The sequence below is a fragment of the Meles meles genome, chromosome X, assembly GCF_922984935.1.
Source record: "Meles meles chromosome X, mMelMel3.1 paternal haplotype, whole genome shotgun sequence".
In the NCBI taxonomy this organism is placed as follows: Eukaryota; Metazoa; Chordata; class Mammalia; order Carnivora; family Mustelidae; genus Meles; species Meles meles.
The window spans coordinates 116,659,942-116,676,440 of NC_060087.1; positions in this window are offsets into that span (position 1 = coordinate 116,659,942).

Genomic DNA, 16,499 nt, shown 5'->3' on the forward strand with positions numbered 1-16,499 from the left:
CCAGCTTTCTTATTCATGGTCCAGTGAGAGACGCAGGTGGTGAGCCCACACACCTCTCTTTTCTTGAACAAACCATGTTTTCTAATTCACAGATCAAATCTGACCTTCGATCTGAGTAAGTACGTTGTTAACCTGGCTCAGCGCAGGAGTGTAAAGAGATGAAGGGTAGGGACGCCTGGTGGGCTCAATCGGTGGAGCGTGCGACCGACCCTTCATCTCAGGGTCGTGAGTTCGAGCCCCATGTTGGGAGCATTGTTTTCTTAAGTTCACTTAAGTTACTTAAGCTTACTTTCTTCAACCTAAGTTTATTTAACAAAAAGAGATGAAAGTACAGATGTTTTAACTCCATCAGGCAGTCCTTGATAGGAGGCACCCCACACAGATGATGCAGTGTAAGGTATGAGGCTTGGAATAAATTGGAAACGATAGCAATACTAATTCCCATTTTTTTTGAGCCCCTCTTGGATACAGGCTGTGTGTGTACATGGTCTTCTCGAAGAGCTACATTTTCGTGTCATCCGAATCATGCTGTGGGAGTATGTTCTGTTCTTTCCATTTCACAGACGTGGAAGGTAAGGTGCAGGGAGGTCGCCACCCTGCTAGGAAGTGACAGAGCCAGGACTCAAATCCAGGCTTGATCCAAAGTCTAGATTGCTAGCCACTCCTCTAGTGGCTCCAGTGGCGGTCTGCGGGCTAATCCATCTTGAGAACTAGAAGGAGAGTGCAGAAAATTGCGGGCTTCCATTCTGCTGCCCACCAACTGCCTGACATGAGGCCAGGGAAAGGCATGAAGTCTCAGCTCTGTCCCTCCATTCGCTGCACTGTTGGCTGCCAAACACAAGTTTGCCCGATTGGGAAGTTTCTCGAATTCTTAGTGAAGTGCCCTCCTGTGTCCATAAGCAAGGCAGCCTGGCTAGCACCATGCCTCCCCACTCTGCCTTCCACCATTTTCACCAAAGGGGGGGCCATCTTTTGTGGCAGAGCGTGTGGTCCTAAAGAGTGGCTCTGTGCCCACATAGCGTGGTAGAGCAGAAAAATCCCAGGCTTTGGAGCTACACAGATCTGGTTCCAAACCCAGGCTCCACTGTTACACAATGTCAGCTGGTTACTTGACTTTGCTGAGACTTTCTGCTTCCTTAGCTATAAAGTGAATTCATTCAAGAAATATTTGAGAGCTTATGTTGTACCACACACGGTGGCTGTCGTGCAGACAGTTCCACAACCATCCCTGCTTTCACAGAGCATATGCTACGGAAACGCTGATTGCCTCCCAGCAGGGGAATATCTATCTTAAATAACTGGCAAATGGCTTATATTCCCGGCAGAGCAGGCCAACCATAAATACGCACACAAAATAATTAGAGATGGGGATCAGGGACAGGTAGGGAACATGGTGGAGGGTGGTGGGCACGAGGAGCGGCAGGGGGAGTGTGGGAAGGCTCAGGAGATAACGTTAACACGAAGGCTTGAAGGAACCAGCCAGGCAGACAGCAAAAAGGAAGAGTGGCGGAAAGGTCTGGTTTAGGGTAGATGCTCAATGAATGTGTTGAAAAGAAGCGCAACATCCTCCTGACCTTTTACTTAGCTGGGTTTGGAAGGCCTTCTAAGCATGGAGCAGGAGAAGCGATAGGCCTGAGGCCCTGCCCTGCCTGCCCCTGGGCGCTCTCCGGAAGCCACCTAAACCTCTCTGAGCCTGTTTCTTCCCTTATGAAATGATGCCAGCTGACTGGTTCAGTAAACATTTATTGAGCTACTGCTGGGTGCCAACACTGTGGTAGGTGCTGGATTCTGATTCCGGCCCCATGCAGCTGCCAGCCCCGCTCAGGGGAGCAGACGAAGTGATGTGCATCGGAACATTTTGACCAGGATTCCGAAGGCTCTCGAAACTGAGGTTGTGCACCCTGTAAGGTTTTGCTGATGAGGTGCTATCTGAGTACAATATGGAAAAACTTTACAGACCATGGTTCGACTCCGGGCTGCTTTTCTTTGAAATCTCCCGTTCAGCAAGTTGGAGGGGTCCCAAGCCGTTGCCACGGTGCAGACTGAACTCTGAGAACCGGCTTAGCTGCGGCTGTCATGGCTGTAGCCGGAACTCCGTGAGACCCGACAGTTTCTGGACAATTCTGTCTGCCTAGTAAAAGACCATCTCTCCTTTGCCACGCACCATACTGCAATTGTGGCCGGGGAGTCCTGCCCCTGGCGTCCGCCTGGACCCCGGGTCTACTCATTTTCCACTTGGTGCTGGCGGATGGGCGCTCGCTCCCCCTAAAGTGACACGGTGTATTTGTGCGAGTTATTTCTTTTGCAGTGATGAAAAAAATGCATCGAAGGCTCAGTGAGCACTTCTTGGAAACAAGATTTAATTTCTCCAGATTTGTTGGAACTGAAGTGGCTTGCTGTGTGTTTAAATACTAATCTTACAAAAATTGCTTGAGAAGGATTCAATTCTTGGTTGCTCTGGGAGTCACGAGGCTTTATAGCATGCTTTTTTTTTTTTTATTCATTTGAATTTCCTATACAGCTGTGTTCCCGTGTAGACTAGGCAAAAAGCATGTGAGCTGTTTTTTTCATCTGAAAAAATCTGGAAGACTTCTGTCGAATTATGGAAGATGCCTGTTTTTTGGTTTTTGTTTTGTTGTTGTTGTTTTGTTTTGGGTTTTTTTTTAAAGATTTTATTTATTTATTTGACAGACAGAGATCACAAGTAGGCAGAGAGGCAGGCAGAGAGAGAGGGGGAAGCAGGCTCCCTGCCGAGCAAAGAGCCCGATGCGGGGCTCGATCCCAGGACCCTGAGATCATGACCTGAGCCGAAGGCAGAGGCTTTAACCCACTGAGCCACCCAGGCGCCCCGGTTTCTGTTTTTTTAACTTTAAAGCTGGTTTAGTGTGAGAAAGCAAGACAATGGCAACTGGACCCCTGATGGTGCTACAAAATTGTTTTTTTAACACTTGCTTGAAACCTCGACCCTCAAAGCTCCATTTTCTAAGGGGAGCCAAGAGGTTGATTTAAACATTCCGGCCAACTGATCCTTTACTCCCTGACTTCCAGTCGGCAAACGCTGAGCATGTCAAATGGGCTGAGCCCTGGGCCAGGCACTGGGGACACGGAGGGGACTCAGTCACAATTTTGATCTCCAGGCCACTGTGGCCCATTAGGTCAAAGTATTGCAATTGTGTGAAAAGCATTAGCAAGGGACTTCAGATGGAATTCCCTCGCCCTCTCCTGCTTCCGATGGGCAGACTAATGGTCCCTAAAGATGTCCACGGGACATCCCGGGAACCTGTGACTGTTAGGTTCCCTGGCAAAGAGCATTAAGACTGTAGGTTGGGTTGCTAACCAGCTGATCTCAAGAGATAGGGAGATTTTCCTGGGCCCAGTCTAATCACACAGGCTCACAAACCCAGAGACCCTTTCCCCGCCGTGTTCAGAGAAAGAGCTAGGACAACAGAAACAGGGTCAGAGAGATGCTACGTTGCTAAATCGGAAGAGAAAGGAAGGCCGTCTCTGGAAGCTGGAAAAGGCAAGGAAATGGATTCTCCCCGTTACAGCCTCCGGAGGGAATGCAACTGGCTGACACCTTGACTTCAGCCCAGTAAAACCAGCTCAGACTTCTGCCTTCCAGAAGCATAAGAGGACAAGCCCCTGAGTCTATGCTAATTTGTTAGGGCCATAGTGGGGGCTATCATGCTGCCTTCGAGGGAATGGGTGTCGTCTCTGTTACTATTCAGTTCTGAATGTCTGCTCTGTGCCAGGTGTTGCAGACCCATCACTGAAACAGGTCCCTGGTCCACAGCCCAGTGGGGAAGACCAGCAAGTAAAGGGCCAACATGGCACCATGACGGAAGGAAGTCCAGATGGTAAACGCACAGGGAGGGGAAGGATCAGGAGGCTGGGAAGCCTGGGAAGGCCCTGCCGTTCCTATGACGAGCACTTACACATTGCTCACTAGTGTAAGGAATTTTCCCGGGCCACCATGCCCACTACATTCCCGGGGAGTGGCAGTGTATGGAAGACATTGACTACATTTGGGTTCTAGAAAGTTTTCTCTCCTTGCGGATACAGTAGGAAAGATGGATTTTCGAGACGGGGCAAAAGTGGATGCAGGGGTAATGGTTAGAACACCTGGCCAGGTGAGACAGCTGGCCCAGGGGAGAAAAAAGTCATTTAGTAGGTAGACCCCGCAGGACTCAGTGACTAACTGTAGCGAATGACTGGGGGGTGGGGCCGGGGGAGGTGGTTATGGTGACACCCTGCCACCTGGAGCTGGGCAAATGAGGGGGGCAGAATGACAGTAACTGCAGTTCTAGAAAATACTTTCATGACAAAGAAGTTAAGGGATGGAGCTGTCAAGGTACAGAGATACGTTCGCCCCTGGATCCCTGAGGTAAGAAAAGACAGAGCCCAGTTGGGAAAGGTGTGGGAGAAGGGGGCTGAGGGCCCCCAGTGAGAAAGTTGAGGGAGGATGCCAAGTTTGAGAAACGCCAGGACTTGTAATCCATTCTCCCATTACAACCCAAGAACATCTGGAGTTTTCTGCTATGGGTGGTGTCTGGGGAAAATAATTGCTCTAACCCAAGTACAATAGATGGAGGAAAAAATAAATTATTTTCCCTCCTTACAAAAAGCAGAAAGCTTCCGAAGTTCTCAGGGAACGATGGGTGGTGTGATTAGGAAATTTAAAAGTGCGTCACTCTGGATTTCGTTGTATCCTCCAGTGGTCTGGCCAGAAGAATGAAAATATATGTTGCGGGCTCGCTAAAATGCAGTCGTTAGCATTTTCTGGGAGGGTCAAGGGCCAAGGAATGAATACTGGATCTGGAGAGGAAGCCGCGGCTGGTTGGCCAGACCCTTGCTGATTCCGTGGAGGTTGATCTGTGAGCGCGGAGCCTGCTTCACCCTGCTTTCCCCCAAAGGTTGTCGCAAGCGTTCTCTAGCAAGTTGCAAGCTCTCTGGTCTGCCGTAGCTTTGCCGAAATGGTCGGTGCCGGAGCTGCAGTCTTTGTGGAAGTTCGAGCCAAATAGCAGGGACTCAAACTTTTTAAAAAATTGATTCTTGCCTCAATAGAAGGAAATCAGCAACGGACAGTGTAACTGACCAACGAAAGCATAGAGGCCTATAGTGAAGTGAAGGAAACATCTGGTTTTGTTTTCTTAACTTTTATTAATTCATCTGAGGTGTGAGTCACCAGCTCACCCAGCCAATGTTTCCAAAATGGAGTCTTCGTTGCCTCCAGGGTCATTGGGAAAAGTCACTTCAGAACTACCTGGAGAGGGGCGCCTGGGTGGCTCAGTGGGTTCAAGCCTCTGCCTTCGGCTCAGGTCATGATCCCGGGGCCCTGGGATTGAGCCCCACATTGGGCTCTCTGCTCGGTGGGGAGCCTGCTTCCCTCTCTCTCTGCCTGCCTCTCTGCCTACTTGTGATCTCTGTCTGTCAAATAAATAAATAAATAAAATCTTTAAAAAAAAGAACTACCTGGAGAGAACGATGATCTGCAGAGAGGTGTCAGGTTTTGGGTTTTGGGGGTTTTTTTCAATGTAATGTTGGTCCTGATAGATATTTCCTAAATTTCTTTTATGTTAATTCAGGATTACAGTCCTTCCCCAGCAGGATTTAAGTCCTCCGCCCAGAAGTTGTAGGACTAATGTGCTGACCTAAAAATGTGCATTAAACTCAGAATATCACAAAGTATGCCCTTCACACTATAAAGAAAATTTTCTTGGCTCACCTTAGACTTTCCTGGGAGAGGCAGGAGTGAGATGTGTAGCCCCTGGAGATGCTGAGGAAGCAGAAAATTTCTCTCTCTCTTTCCAAGGTTTTCTTGAACCAACACCAACCACACCCCACAACGGGAGCTCAGGTGGAGACACCAAAGAGAGATGACAATGATGGGCTGGGGTCAGACCCTACCGCCCTTGGGGCTGATGATTCTCTGTTCTCACCCACAGCCCTTGGTGACCACCATTACATTTCCAAGATGGCCGGTTAGAGTTCAAAGTTGGCATATGGCTACCATCCAGGACAAGCTGGCTGGTCTGCGGAATGATGGAGCCGGCAACCTTGCTCTCATTACTCTGTACTCTAACCAGCTGGGCTCTACTTTTTCTGACCTGTTAGTAGAGATGTCAATAGTGGGAGTCAAACCTCTACCTTTCATAGGTGGCTAATTACTTGATTCTATTAATCATTTATTTATTGAGCAAACTTCGAGTGCCTACCCTGGGTACTGGGAATTCAGAGGTGAATAAGGCAAGGTTTGTGCTCGCGAGGAGCTCACACATTAGTGATAGGGACAGAGCTGCAGTAAAGGGGCGCTAAGTTCAGCTTTAAAGGCCATGTTGGATCTCTGAGCCCAAAGCACAGGAGAGAGATCTCGGTTTTGGGTGTGGATGAGGTCACCAAGAGATCCTGGTCTGCAACAGAAAGGTCCTAGAAATAAAATAGGAAATAAACCAAAACCAAACCAGAGCAAACAAAAACCAGTGACATTTAAAGGGCAAGTAGAGGGGTGCCTGGGTGGCTCAGTCAGTTAAGCGTCTGCCTTGGACTCAGGTCATGATCCGGGGATCCCGGAATCGAGGCCCACATCGGGCTCCTTTTGCTCAGCAGGAAGTGTGCTTCTCCCACTGCCTGCCGCTCCCCCTGCTTGTGCTCTCTCTCCCCCCACCTCTTTCTCTGGCAGATAAATAAATCTCAGAAATAAATAAATAAATAAATAAATAAAGGGAAAGTAGAATAAAAGGAGGCTGGGAGGGAAGAACTTGAGGGGTTGGTGAGAAACAATAAGAAAGTGGTGGTGTTACAGATACCAAGGGGGAAAAAGAATTTTCATAAGGAAGGGATGGTCGAAAATGTCAACATCAGTCAAGAGGTCAAGTAATAGACCGAAAGGCATCCACTGGGTCCAGGAATATGGAGAACATCACTGACCAACAGTGACGGTAAGGGAACGGCCAAAGCAGGTTTAGGAGAGACCCTACCGACTGAGAGGGAAGAGTGACGGAGAGTGGAACATTCAGGATAATGACCAGGTTTTTGGCCCAAGTGAGTGGTGAGTGGTGGTTCCATTCTCCACAATGTGGAACTCAGGAAGAGCAGGGAGAGGGAGAAGGAAGGAGTTCAGGTTGGGACACATTGAGCATGAGGTACGTTGGGTCTCCAAGCGAGCATGGCGGGGGGCCATTAGCTAGATGGGTCTAGAGTTTCAAAATCCTAGTTTGCAAACCAAGTAGACTAACATGGCCAGTTTTTTTTCTCCTGTGGGGAACTCCATGCCACTCCATTTTCATTACACCCTTTTCCAGGATCAGTCACTTAGATTATTTTCTGATTCTCAGTATTTCTCTGTGGGTTCTCGACTGATTTTATTTGAAGCAAAAGCATCTGTACATGTAGTTTCTGTACCACACATTTGGAGCCACTTGTAAGGAAGAACAGAAGAATTTACAGGCAAATTAAAGAGGAGCTGGAACAGCTCCCCTCTCTGTACTAAGGCAGTTATCCCCCTCCTCCATAGCATTGACGGATTACATTAGAACTCTCTCTTGTTGCCGACCTTAGGAAGAAACCAAAGGGTAGCTTTAGATTCTATCTCAATTTTTTTTAAAAGATTCTATTTATTCATTTGAGAGAGCATGAGCAGGGAGGAGAGGCAGAGAGAGAAACAGGCTCCCTACCGAGCCAGGAGCCCAATGTGGGGCTCGATCTCAGGACCTGGAGATCATCACCTCAGGGAAGGCAGAGGCTTAACCATCTGAGCCACCCAGGCATCCCCAGATTCTATCTCAGTTATACAGCTGCTGATGTCTTAATGATGGACAATGACCTGTTCTCTATTAAATAAAGCTCAAAGCAGTCACAACTATTTAAATGACGTGACTGAGTTGGACAGGGCCTACCCTGGTCATTTAGGACAGGAATCACAGTGCCTGTCTCTATGCTGTAGATATAGTAAGCCCTCGGGTCCTTATGTATGAGGGAGGGTCTGTGTCTAGGTATTCCTCTTGCCTTCTACAGATAATCTTCGTTTCTTGCCAACTTCAGGCTTATATAATTTCCTACTCTAAGATAGTCTTTATGTTGTGTCCCTTGCAGTAAATGAAAACTCCAAGCTTCATAAAGAAAATGATGTCATTGCCTTGCCCTTTTCTCCATTCCCCTTCTGATTGATTGTAGGTATGCGATTGGCAAAAGCAACAGTATAAATGATCAATTTGTGATGTGTCCGGTCCAAGGGGGATGACTTTGACAGTCTGCTCTAACCATACAAGTGGTGTTTCCAATAAAAAGTTTTATTAGGTGTTGTCACAGATGGAAATGTTTCATAAAGATATCACTCCAGTTGTAAATCATATACTTGAATTCATACTAAAGTCGCCTCATTAAATACCAAGAAAAACTATGTCTTTCACATAAATCCTGGTCTCAAGTGACTTTTTTTTAAAAAAAGGAGCAAAGAATGAAAAACAAAACTCAAGCCCCAGCCATCTAAGGCTGAACGTGGGGAGATTGACAGGCATAGGAAAAATTCTTTTTTTCTTTGATCTTCTTTTTGAAATTGTATACTCCAAAATATTCATTATCTTCCTATGTTTATTGGACTGTCCCAAGATAATAGAACTGGAGAAATGATCCACACTCCAACATTAAGAAAAAAAAAACTCTGATGTATTAAGGAACAATTTATATACAGTAAAATTTATCATTTTTTGTGTATAGTTCTATGAGTTTTGAAAAACACACAGTCATGCAATCACCACAAGAATACAGAATGTTTTTAATCATTCCAAAAAATTCCCTTGAGTCCCTACCCCAGACTCCTGGCAACCACTGACCCGTTTTCTGTCCCTATAGTTTCGCCTTTTCCAGAATGTCACATAAACAAAGTCATACAGCATGAGCCTTTGGCTGGCTCTCCACTTTTGAAATTGACAGTGTTTTTCAGATAATAAAGATTAATAATGTTCAGTGTGGGAACATTTAAATGTTTAAGAAACAGGAAGATATAAAAATACTTCCCAAAGACAACCCTCATTAACATTTTGATGTGTTTCCTTCCCACCCCTTTTGCTGGGTATGCACCTGCTCTCCCACGTACAGAAACAAAGTGTTCTATAAAATTGGAATCCCAGTCTACAGGATTTTGTCTTTTTACTTTGTATTTCATAACCTCAAATCATGAGCATTTTCTTAAAGATGAACTGCTGGCGGGTTGGAGCCTTGAGCCTAATCGGCAAGCTCAGGGATGGTGGACAAGAAGGAAAACCCGAATCACCAGGAGCCTGACGAACGGGCTCGTTTGCAAGTTCTGCACCAGCTGCATTTGGTTTCCTGGGCTGCTGAGTTCCGCTTGTTTTCATGAGAGCCTATTTTTTGTTGCTGTTGCTGCTGCTGCTGCTGCTGGCTTTTTCTTAGACTAAAACAGACACACTCCCAGATGAGCTCCGGACCTGTTCCTCGGGGGCCCGCCGCCCCCCTGTGCTCCTCTCCTGCGGAGAACTTTGCAGGGCATGTTGGAAGCGCTTGTTTATTTTGTCCAGCTCCCCCACTAGACGGGGCGCCCCTTGGGCGTGGTCACCTCGTCCTGTTTGCCCCGTTTCCCCCGTGCCGGAGACATACTACTCAGAGAAGAGTAGATGCTTACTGAGAATGAAAAGAATGAGCAGAACGACACACCAAGACAAAACACTCCCTTCCCTGGACCCGTTGCTGCCCCTCATTTTTGTTTCCTCTTCTGCCCTACCTCCAGAAACACCTCTGGGGGCATTGTTTGGGGTGGGCCATCACAGAAGGGGTGGGTTTTCTTTTCGGATGCCTTGGCATTTCTGATTCACAGCTACACAGCCTGGCAAGGTAGCCCACAGCCAACTTCTCACTGGGGAAGCGGGCCAAAGTCACGTTGTCCAGGGAGATGCAGAGGGTGGACCTGGCCAGGAGGAAGGAAGAGGCAGGCTGCTCAGAGTCGCCACTCATGGGCACACAGAGCCACGAGAGATGGCTTTGTGCTTCCCGCCCTGATGGTTCAGCCCTTGCCCTCTGCCCACCCTCTTTGGGGGTCAGGGGAGAATTGGACGAGTCTGTGTCTGAGAGCCAAGGGAAGGTGATGGAGGACAGAAGCCAGACAGAGCTCAGACTACTCTCATTTCCCCTTCGATCCTAATCACTGGATACTTTTTACATGACCAGTTGCCGCCATGTACGGAGTGCCTAATGGGGCCAGGGACACGGTTAAGCCCTTCACACATATGGCCCCAATGAGGCCCTACGACAGCCCTCTGAGTGAAGCACTGGTATTACCCCTCTTTTCCAGATAAACTATAAACTGAGGCTCAGAGAGGGTCAGGGAATGTCCGAGGTCACACAGCTGCTTAGGATGGCGCCTGGGCTACCAGGAACACTCAGTGGCAGCTGTTATGGGCTTTATCACTATTATTCATCCTAAGCAGTGGCTGATGCCATGGGCTCACAGAGGCCTGCTCCGTGGGCACGAGACTCCCTGACCCCCCTTCCCCTTTCTGCCTCTTCGAGACTTGGGAAGGTGGCTCCTTGGGTGGTGGGAAAAATGATGCCATGCCTGTGTTTGGCTCCTTCTTGGTTCCCACAAATGCCCTGAACATTTTCCATTTTCTGAGCGCTTTTGTGACACAGCTATGATGTGGTTGACAGTATTTGTAGTCAGAGCCAAGTCAAGCCTTCCTCTGGAGGACAGCTGGAAGCCTCTAAGGGTCTTGTTAGTGCTCACGTAGCCCACAGGCCCCTTCCTGGTGTCCCCCGAGGCTGAGGCTTTCCGGGCAGGCAGCTGTCGAGACACTGCGCCCATTGACGCCCGCGCCATGTCTCCGGGTGGGGAAACCGGCACCATATCGGCCTGGCAGGGCCCTGCCGGGGCCTTTCTCCAGCAAGCTCTTTGCTGGAGCCTCTGATCTGCTCATGATGCTCTTCGTGGTTTCAGAACTGCCAAGGGTGGCTCAAGATGATTTCCCCTCCCGTGTTTTCTGCAGGTTTTTTTTTTCCCCAGAACCTGGGAGAAACTTTGAAACTTAAAATGATGTCAGGAATCCCCACAGCCTCCAGCTGAGGGGGAGATGAACACCATATGCTGTTTATGAAAAAAATAAATGGCTTCCCCTCATGAAGGACATGGGCCTGAATCACTGGCTAACCCCTCTTTTACCTTAGCAGCTGGAGCAGCGGCCCTCTGGATGGGGATGTGTCTGCAGAGAGCAGTTTGGCTCCAAAAAGCCCCAGTCTGTTTGTGCAAGAGCTGTGTCTCCTGGGGAGGCAGGTGGCGGGCAGGCCGGCAGCCCCGGTGGGACCAGCAGAAGTCAGGACCGGAAGGCAGACAGGTAGTGCTGGGCCGTGACCTTGTGCCTCCGCAAGTGGATTTTCAGAGGGGTCCCTTCGTCTAGTGTCCCCCAACATCATGAAATCTAGAGATGATGGAGAAGGGGTCTCTTTTCTTGGACTTCAAACACCAAAGGACTTGGCTTGGGCCATAGCTGTTCATTCATTTGTTCATTGGTTCATCCATTCATTCGTTCATTTGCCAAGGAATTACTGAGCACCTATTCCCTCTACATCCCGATATGGCACAAAGTCTAGCCTCGGGCTCCGGTCCCCAGTGATGACCCTATCAGGCCACTGGGCCCAAACTGAGAGTTTGGAATTGAGGCAGGTGGAAATTCACCAGCCTAGGCATAGTGAGTGAAGGCATCGCAGGCTGCATTTCCGTGGGGGGCCTTTCATTCATTCAACAAACAATTCGTGTGTGTCTACTGTGTGCCAGGTACTATGCTAGGCGCTTGGCTCATCAGAAGGGAGAATCCCAACACGAATCAAAGGGAATCTCAGATAACAGTAGCTGACGCGGTTAGAGTCCTTGCCGTGTGCCGAAGATTATGCCGAGTGCTGTCCATGCCTTGTCTTTTTGAACCCTCATTCCAGAGCTGGCACGATGCGGAAACTAAGGCTCAGAGGCCACCCAACCAAAAAGTGGCAGAAGCAAGCTTGAAAAATCCAAGTGAGTCCAAAGGCCTGCAGCTGTTTTGTGCGCAGTCCTGCCTACTGCAGGGGTCAGTCCCCTGTGGCCCGTAGTCCAGATCTGGCCCATTGCCTGTATTTGTACTGCCCAGAGCTAAGCAAGGCTTTAACGTTTTTAAATGGTTTAAAAAAAATCAAAAGAGGAGTGTTTTCAGAAGTGAACATTACATGAGATTCAGATTTCAATGTTGATCAATAAAGTTTTATTGAGACACAGCCACACTCATTCGGTTACACATGGCGGAAGGCCTTTCCTCTGCAACAGTGGAGTTGAGGAGTCGTGACAGAGACCGTATGGCCCGCAAAGTCGAAAATGCTATCTAGCTCTTCACAGGAAGTTTGCCAAACCGCCCTTCCCATCACCTTGCAGGTCACTGGCAGAGAGAAAAAAAAACAAAGCAGGTCTCAGCCTGAATTCAGGTGGTTTCCAGAGCCCTGGCCTCCTCTCCCAGCTTCTTCCCCAGCCACCTGGGGCGAGCTCCAGGGAGCCTCCAACAAACATCTCCATGACGGCTGCCTTTGGGTTATTTTCAGCACTTCTTTCAAGAATCTTTGAGGCCTGGGATATGTAGGGCGGTATTAGGTTTTTCCTCAAATGTTTAGATGAAAACGTAGACAGCAGAGCGAGAAATATTTGTGAACAAAGCCCCAAAAGCAATCCTGTTGGCCTTTGCTGAGAGGTGCCAAATTATCTCAGGCTCCACTGGGAGCTGCCTGCAGGGCCTTATATGGGCATAATCTCCTAACCCGGCCTTGTCTCGCTCTGCAGCCTGGTCAGAGCCACTTTTAAGGTTATGTGTGACCATTTCTGGTCTTTCCCTTTGCTCGGGCTGTGGGGGAGTTCGCTTCTGCCACACTTGAAGGAAACACGAATGCTGTCAACTCCGCGCCCGTCTTATTTGGGTACGAAAGATGACAACTAACCTTTTTTGGGGGGCAGTCATCTCCCTTTATGTTTGTCTGAGGGTGAAGCGAAGCATCTTTGGAAGCACTGGAGTGGGGCGAATGTGGCTTCATTATCCCAGTCGTTTCCTGGGATTCACGGGGTTGAAGAGATGTTGACGAAGAGAACATTCACAGAGTGCCTACAGGCAGTGAGTACTGTGTGAGGCATTCCGGGTGGGTTGGCTTACGATACCTAGACCTCACTGCGTTCCTTCATGCATCCCACAGATAGCTACTGAAAGCTGGCTGACGTGCCAAGTGCTGTGCTAGGCCAAGACCGCGACAGTGGGTCAGAAGGACGTCCTGTGTCCTCATGGAGCTAACCCCCCAGTAGGGAGAAGCAAATCATGCACAAGTCAAGACATATGGCCAGCCATTACAGATGGTGTTGAGGGGGACAAAGCAAAAGAACTGTGGGCCAGGACAGAGTCGTGGGGAGACCTACCCGTGACTGGGGAGTCAGGGACAGCCTCTTGAAAGAGGAGACCCTGAAGAGAAGGCCCCCGGAGCATAAGAGGGAGCTGGCTGGGAGACTTCCAGGAGAAGGACAGAAAGTCTTGGTATGCAAGAGCTCAGTTAAGAAAGTTAACGGAAGGGGCGCCTGGGTGGCACAGTCGGTTGAGCGTCCGACTCGTGGTTTCAGCTGAGGTCAAGATCTCAGGGTCATGATCTCATGGTTGTGAGATCAAGCCCTGCGTCGGGCTCCAAGCTCAGTGTGGCGTCTGCTTGAGATCCTCTCTCTCCCTCCACCCCTCCCCTCATGCACGTACTCTCTCTCTCTTTCTGAGATAAATATATAAATCTTTAAAAAGAGAGAAAGAAGGAAGGAAGGAAGGAAAGAAAGAAAGAGAAAGAAAGGAAGGAAGAAAGAAAGAAGGAAGAAAGAAATTAAGTTGGTTAACGGAAGAGCTATGCGAGTGATACAGCTGACGGGAGCTTTGTGCTGAGGAAGCCAAGGCTGTGTATTCTAGAGGCCTTCACCTGGAGCCCTAACTGAGGCTAGCCCTGGAAAACACAGCTCTGGTTCAAAAGAGAACAGCTGGGCAAGTAAGGTGTCTCCATGATTGGGCATCTACCCTCACAGAGGTTTCTGGGGTTCTTCCCGAGCACCAGCACGCTCTCTGCCCTGGGGATCCAGAGACGAATCGGACCTCAAGGAGCTCGTGGTCTTTTGGAAGAAATCAGTCAGATAAGCAAATAAAGGACTGGAGAGTGTGGTACGTACAATAGGAGAACCATGTGTAAGAGCCCAGGGTAGCACAGAAAGCGGGTGGTGCTGGACACACTTGCGAGGGGCAGGGAACAGGCAAAGGAGACTGAATTTTGAAGGGGAGACAGGACTTCGAGAACAAGGAACCCCAGTGAGCAGGGGGCCACATACCTCTGGGCCTCTGGGGAACGAGAAGCCATTCCATGCTGTATTTTGGAGCCTGGAGCACGAGGCAGAGAGTGGTGGGCACCAAGGTTTCAGCAAGAGCAGGTCACGGGAAGGCCTTGCGGATGCACGTTCGGGATTTGAGCTGCACTAAAGGTAGGTAAACACCAGAAAGAGATCTCCCCCGGGGATCTGCCTCGATAATGCCGCTCTTGTTACCTAATCCTGCTGGTTTAGACTCGGTTTTCTAGTAAGCATTTCAAAGAAACAGCCTAATCCCTTTCTAGACAAATTTCATGCTTTTAGACGAAGCTTTCCCCGCCTAAGTACTTTCTACTTTTCTTACAACTTCTCAAAGCATCTACCATATGGTGTTTCTCCCAAGTGAGAGATGATTACCCCTTTATTTGAGGGGAGCTGAAATGAAGTCATCTGTCCACTAGAGTGACAGCTGCAAGTAGAGACGTGCTCTCCTGCCATCTGGGCCTGGCCCAGTGTGCCTCCTCCGTGGGAGTGACTGTCCCTCGAGTCACCCCTTGCTGCCTTCCCTTTGTCCCGGCTTCCCATTATGTAAGAGCGTTTTTGCAGAGATGAGCTCTGGGCTTGTTCTGAATATTTTAGGTGTCAAACATCCTGTTTTTCTGAGTAATGTGACCCTGTCAGTGACCCACTGCATTGCAGAATGACATCATGGGATTAAGCTGAGAACGGCTGAAGAGAAGTGATTATGGGAGCCTAGGGACCAAGCTTGTCCCTTTACCTTTCAGCAAGTTGTTTGGAGACATTCGACGAGAAGTCTGCAAAGGGATGTTCGCTCTACGGAGAGCAGAGGTGGCGAACTACATACAGCCCGCCGACCGGAGTCAGCCCACCGACCAAGGCCGGGCAGGCTGTTTTTGCAAATAAAGTTTTACTGGCACACCGCCACGCTTGTTGGTTCGGACACCACCTGTGGCGGCTTTTGCACTACAAAAGCAGGGTTGAGCCCATGTGACAGAGCCCAAATGGCCCACAAAGCTGAAAATATCTACTCTGTGGCCCTTTCAGGAAAAGTTACCAAGCCTCCCAGCCCCGGAAGAGAGCATGTGAATTTAGTGGCATGCCCTGTTCTCTTCCCCTGCTCCCAAAACACACAGCACACACACACACACACACACACACACAGAGAGAGAGAGAGAGAGAGAGATTGATTTTTAACAAGCATCTCAAAGCTTTCATATTTATTCAATGACATCAGAATTTTTACATTTAGTAAATGAGCGTTGTCCTTCCAAGAAGTTCCCTCGGGAGATTGCACACTTATTCCAATGCAGCTGCCAGTGCCCTGGACATCTCAGGGGGCTGCTCCTCAGAGCCCAGCTCTGTGACACCTGAGAAAACCCCCTTCGCCTTTTTGGACCCAAAGAAGTGTGGCCTTGTTGGGACATCGGCTTCGTGGCCATGGATCAAACGCTGGCCAATTAAAAAAAAATCAATATAGCACTCAGGCTTTCTCAAGGAACTGGCTGCAGGTTCTGAATGAAGGGAGTTCCTTAAAAAGCACTCCGCAGAGGATTTCTTCAGAGAAAAAGAGAGAGAGAGGGGTGGGAGGGGGTGGTCTGCCTAACCCAAGGGATTAGGAGTTAGGGTTCTATTTCAGAAACACGTTTTGGGATTTGGGTGTATCTTTTCAGCATTGGGGCCATGCAATTTCTCAGTGGGGGCTTTCTCTCCCTCTGCAGGGACTCTCTGGAGTTGGATGATTTCTGAAAACCATGACATGCCTGCTTTCTCCTCTTCCTGGAGCTCATTCTGCCATGGGGATATTACCTGGCAAGTAGATAACCAACTCGGGGCTCCTGGGTGGCTCAGTGGGTTAAAGCCTCTGCCTTCGGCTCAGGTCACGATCCCAGGGTCCTGGGATGAGGCTTTCTGCTCAGCGGGGAGCCTGCTTCCCTTCCTCTCTCTGCCTGCCTCTCTGCCTACTTGTGATCTCTGTCTGTCAAATAAATAAATAAAATCTTTTTAAAAAGAAGAAGAAGAAGATAACCAGCTCAACAAGTTGCTTTTCGGTGTGTTCTTTCTTCCCAACTGTCTTTCTTTCTTTCCTTTTCCCCCCAAGAGCCACTGCCTCCCACACAAAGGTCTGCATTTTCTGAGCTCA